This window comes from Camelus bactrianus, chromosome 8 (assembly GCF_048773025.1).
Source record: "Camelus bactrianus isolate YW-2024 breed Bactrian camel chromosome 8, ASM4877302v1, whole genome shotgun sequence".
Lineage (NCBI taxonomy): Eukaryota > Metazoa > Chordata > Mammalia > Artiodactyla > Camelidae > Camelus > Camelus bactrianus.
The window spans coordinates 67,880,437-67,888,326 of record NC_133546.1 but is presented as its reverse complement, the minus strand read 5'-3'; positions in this window follow the sequence as shown (position 1 = coordinate 67,888,326).

Genomic DNA, 7,890 nt, shown 5'->3' with positions numbered 1-7,890 from the left:
TCACAAAATTAAACTTTTCCTTTGCATGTATAAACCCTGCCTTGTACTACATCCCTGCTACTGTGTGGGGGAAAAAAAATAAAAGAAAGAAAAACAAGACTAAATAAAACATAATATGCTATGGGCAAGGACATAGAGGCTTATGCATTTGAGTTTGGGCTATTTGCTGTGAAAGTATTAGCATCTAAGTTTATGGGGGAAAAAGCATTCGACAATATTCAATATTCACCCATAAAAACTTAACTGGGAATAAAAGGGAACTCCCTTAAGTTAATAAAGGGTATCTACCAGAAACCCATAGGCAATACTGTACTTAATGTAGAAAACTCACTATTTTCCACCTAAGATTAGGAACAAGCCAAGAATGTCTGCTCTCATTACAATAATTCTATTAAAAATTGTATGGGGTTTGTAGCCAAGAAAGAAAGAAAGAGAGAGAGAGAGAGAAAGGAAGGAAAGAAGGAAAGGAGGGGAAAGATGAAAGAAAGAAAGAAAGAAAGAAAGAAAGAAAGAAAGAAAGAAAGAAAGAAAGAAAGAAAGAAAGAAAGAAAGAAAGAAAGAAAGAAAGGAAGGAAGGAAGGAAGGAAGAAAGAAAGGAAGGAAGAAAGAAAGAAAAGGAAAGAGAGGGAGGGAGGAAGGAAGGAAGGGAGGAAGGAAAGGAGGGGAAAGAAAGAAAGAAGGGAAGGAAAGAAAGAAGGGAAGGAAAGAAAGAAGGGAAGGAAAGAAAGGGAAGGAAAAAAGGAAGAAAAGAAGGAAAAGGGAAGAACAGAAGGGAGGAAGGGAGGAAAGAAAGAAAAAGATATGCAGTAAATCTATCTTTGTTTGCAGACAATATAATGGAAATTCCTAGAGACATTCCCAAAACCTCAAATTTTAAGATTTAAGGATATAAGATCAATTGCCTATTAAAAAATACAAAGTTCAAAAATCATTTACATCAAGAGAATGAGAATAAAAAATTACAGACTAGGAGAAAATGTTTGCAAAAGACACATCTGATAAAAGACTGTTATCTAAAATATAAGAATTCTCCAAACTCAACTCTAAGAACACAATCTGATTTTAAAATGGTCAAAAGAACTGAATTTACACTTCACCAAAGAAGATATACAAATAGTAAGCAGTCACGTGAATGATGCTCTATATCATGTCATTGGGGACATGCAAATTAAGACAACCAGTTACAGCTACACACCTATTAGAATGTCCAAAATCCAGAACACTGACAGCATCAAATGCCGGTGGGGATGTGGAGTAACAGGCACTCTCATTCATTACTGATCAGAACCCAAAATAGTGCAGCCACTTGGAAGACAATTTGGCAGTTTCTTAAGGAACTAAACATATTCTTACCATATGATGAAGCAATCACAATCTTTAATATTTAGCCAAATGAGTTGAAAACATAACATCTGCACAAAAAACTTGCACATTGGTGTTTATAAGTAGTTTTATTTATAATTGCCCAAAATTGGAAGCAATCAAGATGTCCTTCAGTAGACAAATTGCTAGATAAACTGTGGTACATGCAGACAATGGAATACTTTTCAGTGCTAATAAGAAATGAGCTATCAAGCTGTGAAAAGACATGGAGGAACTTTAAATGCATATTATTAAGTGAAAGAAACAAATCTGAAAAGGTTATATACTGCATGACTCCAACTATATGACATTCTAGAAAAGGCAGAACAATGCAAACAGTAAAACGGTTGATTTCCAGGATCAGTGGGGGAGTAGTGATGACAGCACAGAGGATTTTTTAGTGCAGTGAAAATACTCTGTATGATACTGTAATGGTAGATATATTTTACTATACATTTGCTAAAACCCATAGAATGTGTAACACCAAGATTGAACAGTAATGTAAATTATGAACTTTGGATAATAATAATGTGTCAACACAGGTTCATTGATTATAGCAAATGAACCACTCTGGTGTGAGATGTTGATGGTGTGAGGGCTTGCATGTTTGAGACAGTGAGTATATGGGAACTCTCTGTACTTTCTGCTCAATTTTCCTATAAACTTAGAACTGCACTAGAAAATAAAGTCTACTTACAATGAAAACAATTGCATATTTATACACTAAAAACAAATAATTGGAAATTGAAACTAAAGAAAGGTACCGTTTACAATAGCATCAAAAATATGAAAAACTTAGGGGGAAATATGACCAGAGATGTGCGAGAACTTTATACTTAGAACTACAAAATATTGCTGAGACAAATATAAAGACCTACATAAATGAATACACACAAACACACACACATGTGGACACACACATTATGTTTGCAGTGGAAAGACTCAAAATCATTCAGATGTCAGTTGTTCCCAGACTGATGAATAGATTCAGCATAATCTCAGTTAAAATATAAGCAGGCTTCTTGTAGACATTGGCAAGACAGCTGTAAAATTCATGTAGAAATGAAGAGGACCTTCAGTAGCCAAAACAATCGTAAAGAAGAACAAAGTTGAAGGACTTGAACTACACGAATTTGAGGTTTAAAACTAGAGTAATTAGGAAAGTGTGGTATCAGCCTAAAGATAGGCAAATAGACCAGTGGAATGTAACAGAGTTTCCAGAAATAGACTCAAACCATATGTGGTCAATTGATTTTTGAAAAAGTTGCTGGTGGGAATGCAAAATGGGGCAATTGTCTTGGAACGTAGGGAAGTATTGTTAAAAATTTAGATATAAAATACTATATGACTCAGCCATCCACTTCTACATGTTTATACAAAAGAAAATCAAGTGTTTGTCTATAGAAAGAGTTACAGGTGAATGCTCATTCTAGCTTCATTTATAAGAGCTAGTAATTGGAAATAATCATAATGTGTAACAATAAGTGAATGGACACACAAAAATGTTATGTATGTATAGTATATACAATAGAATACTTCTCAAGAAAAAGGAAGTGGGGAAAAAGCTCAATGGTAGAGCACATGCTTAGCATGCACGAGGTCCTGGGTTCAATCCCCCATACCTCCATTTAAAAAAAAAGAAGAGGAAAAAAAGTTTTTTAAAGGAAAAAGGAAGAAAATACTGGTACAAGAAACCATACAGACTAATCTCAAAATAATTATGTTGAGTGAAAAAGGCCAGACGAAAAACAGTAGTTGCTGAATGATTCTATTACACAAAATCCTATAAAATGCAAACTAATGCTTAGTGACAGGATGCAGAACAATGATTTCAAGGGTCGGGGAGGGGAAAGAGAGGGGCAGGGTGGGATTACCAAGGGCACAAGGAAACTTTGCGGGATCAGGGATTTGTTCATTATCTTGACTATGGTGATAATTTCACAGAACACATACGTCAAAACATCAAATTTACACCTTAAGTGTGTGCAATTTTTAAATATGTCTACAAATGACAAGTTTAAGTGTTGCCAAGGATGTCGAGTAAGCAGATCTCTGACACACTGCTGAGTAGGAGTGTAAAATGGTTTGGGAAACTATTGGGCCTTCCTTATAAAATTCAATATACACCTGCCCTTTGACTCTCCAAGTCCACTACTAGTCATTTATTTACTCAGTACCAATGAAAAGATGTGTCCACAAAAATTCCTGTACAAGGATGCTCATAGCAGCATTTATATGGTATCCAAACCCTATAAAGGCACCTCAAATACTCACAAGTGGTGAACAGACAAACAGATTATGGTCCATGTATTCACTGGAACATTTCTAAGTAATTAAAAAAAGAAATGAGCTACTGCTAAACACAACAAAGGGTAAGAATCTTTAAAACACTGAAGAAGTCAGGCTTGGAGTCCCTGTTCTGATGATTCCACTTCTATGAAGTTTTAGAAAAGGCAAAATCATGGTATGGTGATCAAAATCAGAAAAATATTTCTCTCCAGGTGTAGGGGAGGAAGAATTGCCTGGAAAAAGGGGACTTTGGGGGATAAATAGACACGTTTTAAATTATGATACAAGTGGTAGTTCAGCAAGTAAATACGTTTGTCATCAAGATTTGTTAAACTCTGCATCTAAGATCTGAGGATTTTATTGTATTAAATATCTCAGTAATAAAATAGTTATAAAAAAAAATAGCATGATATAATGAACATATTCTACCCAAGAGTGAAAAGAGGGTCTCACTGTGCCTGAGGGAAGGCGCGTGGGGCAGAAAATGCTTCATAGGAAAAGCAACTCCTGACCTTATGGTTGAATAGGAATTTGCTAATAACATCATCTGGGGAAGAAAATGATCAAACTATGCAAACGCATGAAGCCATGGTAGGTTGTGGCCTGTTTCGGAAGCAGGTCTGGGCTTAAGAGAAAATAGAATGGTCAGCGAGGCAGGAGATGAGCCTAGAGCAGTGGGCAGGGCTTAAGCTGCGATAGGTCTCGTGCACCAAAGACATTAAATTTTAAGTCTTGGAAGGTGGTTAAATGATTAAGTTGCAAATGAACTTCTGAAATCTTTTTAGCTTAAAACCATCGTTTTGTAGTCTGGCTCTCGTTTGCTCCTGAAAATTATAATGACATATTCTGTTCACAGGGTTCTTTTTAAAAGACAGTTTGCCTTTATAAATTTGAAGACCATCATAGAAGCAAAGATTTGACAAGCCCTGCAGTTGGGGAGTATTTTCAGGAAGTGATTTAGAGAGGATTTTTTTTTTTTTTCCTGCCCCAAGGTTAGCGTTGTAGGTCAAGTTCAGCAGTACTGGATGAAATTGGAAACTGCTGTCTCTTAGAGAGGCAAGAGGAAGTTGAAGGAGAAGTTCTAAAACTCAAAAGGAAGATATTCAAGACAGAATTAACATTTACACTCAAGAGTAGCCAGGAACACCTGGGTAGGATTCTGGCCTCCCAGAAGCCTAGGGTAAGAGAGGCATCCAGTTAATTATTAGATGACAATTGGAGAAATCTAACAGAAAAGCATGTGAGCTTTTTCCTGAATCTGAGAATTATTCCTCACCCTTCAGAGTATTTTTCTTCTTCTTCTGATTTTATCCCCACTGCGTCTTCACCCCACCCTTAACAGGATTCCTGTTACTGCTTACAAGATGCTGCCTAAAAGTCTCTTAGGGACAGGGGGTGTGGCTTAGTGGTAGAGCATGTGCTTAGCATGTACACGGCCCTGGGTTCATTTCCCAGCACCTCCATCTGGGCTTTTCTCTCACTTCCTCACAGCTAAAATCTTCCAACCTGAAGATGCTCTTAAAAGCTAAGCGGGACAGCAAGTATGATCCTCATTCTATAGTAAAGAAACAAACTTAGACCCTTTTTCTTCAATCCAGACCCTGTTACCTACCTCACACTTCCCAACGATCTCTCTCAAAAGTGCTGTAAAAAGCAAAGAAACGAGGTCACCACAGCAGAGCTTTACAACAGGCTACCAGAGTCCTCTGCACTTAAATGCTAACGTTACCATAAATATTGTAAATATCATACTCTGTAACATAACCATATTTGTTAGAATATTAACCTTTGAAACTTTTTACGCCTAACACTTCGCCCCACCAGATTCTGAGTAGAAGTGATGCTTCAGAAAGATGCAGTACACTTAGGCCAGCTGACACACTGATGCCAGTGCCTGAGGGAGCTGCCAACCCAGAGAATCAAGGGTCCAAGTGCCCTTGTGCTCTGACTCTCACTTACCTGCCCGGCATCATCTACAGCCACATTCCTGCTTCAATTCACACTCCCGCGATACAGCGCTGCTCCAGTGACCTCAAGGCCAGACACTGATAAACTCCAGATTCATCTCAGAAATAAATAGTGAGCATTTCTAAAACTGATTTGCTTATAGGACTGCTATGAAGTGGTCCTCTGTGCTCCCAGGCAGAATCAAGAAATGAGCAAAGAAATAGAAATAGTTGGAGTCGTTATAGGCTTCCAATTGAAAGTCAGCCTCATAAAGAGTGGGCCCTCGTAGTAAAAAGCTTCTAACTGAAAGGCAATCTCGTAAATTGAATCTGAGATAAGGACAATTCTACAGGGGTTTCTATTACAAAAACTCTCTTACGACTTTCAGGGCTTCATGATTTTATTGTGCTTTGGGCTTCTTCCTCCTCTTCTTCCTTCCCCCTCTTTTTTTTTTTAATGATTTTTAAACAGTTATTGATTTCATAAAATAAACATCTGTTTGGATGAAGAACTTGGCAACATTATCCTGTTGGTTGTCAGAATTTAAATAGGTTTGAAATTCCATTTCCCTGGTTTCTTATCTGTTCTTTTCTGAGACTGTATGTCTCCATCGAATGTGTATTTTTTGGAATAAGTGTTTATAAGTCTTGCCGTGGAGTTCAACATAAGGGCGCCCAGAAAATGTTTTTCACAAGCATCTTTCCACAGGATCTCTTATGAGAGAACAGCTAAAAGCTACTTTACATTGGTGAAGTATTCTCAATTTTCCAAAGCTACCCAGGGAAAGGAGTTTAAAAGTTCTCTAAGGGTATGTGTCAAGGTTGAAATGGAAGACTCTGAAGCCTTTGACAGGAGCCACGATTCTAGTCTGTCAGGGCAAACTTTTGGCAAGCTAGTAGCCCCTCTTAGTATAAAGATAATCTGCTACCAGAGTTTGTGGCTGAACATCCACTGACACCTCTTAAGTTAAGAGTTTGTTTTTGTTTTTGTTTTTGTTTTTAATTTTTGAAGTACAGTCAGTTACAGTGTGTCTATTTCTGGTGTACAGCATAATGAACTTATCTACAAAACAGAAACAGACTCACAGAGATAGTAAACACGTTATGGTTACCGGGGGAGGAAAGGGGATGGGAAGGTGTAAAGTGGGAGTTTTAGATTTGCAAATATTAACGTCTATATATAACAGAGTTATCTACTTTTTATCATCCATAACTTCTCTAGTTTCCCAGGGCTGTCCACTTAAAAGCAAAGCGTCCTTAATGAATAACTTCTTCAGCAGAAAACTCCACACCTTGTGATTACTTTTGTTTAAGCCATTATCTTTTAAAGAGATGTGAACAACAATTTTTAAAACTTAATGTAGCTTACCCCTGGAATTACCCGTTTTCAGAGCTCTTTATTCCTTTGTGCAGATCTGTATCTCCATGTGTCATCATTTTCCTTGTACCTAAAGGACGACCTTTAACATTCCTTGTAATGTCCTGTTATCTGTCATCACTCCGGGTGGTTCTTTCCCTAGCCTTAGAGACTTTCCTCATACAGATGAGCTGATCAGTATTCAGCTGAATAGTCAAAGGGGCCATCTGCAGATTTCTGGGTTTTCCTCTCTGTCCAGTTCTCTTCTCTTTGGCACTGTGTCCTGAGATCCCAAGCCACTTGTGTTTCCCCAGACTCCCAGGTCCACCCCATGTCTCACAGATACCCAGCTGTTACTCAGCCAGACTTGGGTCTGCTCACCCAGTCCCAGTGAAGCCAGCCTACTGCCACTGGGTTGTGGTGAAGGAGGGTGCAGTGTTTATTGCAGGGCATTAAGCAAGGAGTCCAGGGCGGCTCGTGAGCAAAACGCCCTGTCAACTAAAAAAATGCACGACCTAAAAGTTGAGTTATGTTTTATTCCGCAGACTCTCTGAGGACTTGAACTCAGGAGGCAGCCTCTCAGATCACTCTAAGAGACTGTTCCAGAGAGGCAAGGGAGCAGGCCAGGATAGATAGGAGTTTTTCCAACAACAAAGGTAGTCAGAATATTAAAAGGTTACTGTTAATTAAAGAAAGCCAACTATCTCAAGCTAAGGAATTTAGTGCTTTTCTATGTATGGGAAGGTGCAAAGGTCTGGGCTCATTGAAATCATTCCTTCGAGAGGCACCTAGCTATCCAGGGCCAGTGTCCTGTTCTTCCACACCCTGCGTTTCCCCAGGGGCACCACTGAGGAAGCAGAGAGGAGGCAGCAGAGGCCGGGCTGCCTGCTTGTCTGCATCCTGAGTTCCCTCCGCTCACTCTCGGTAGCAGCTGAT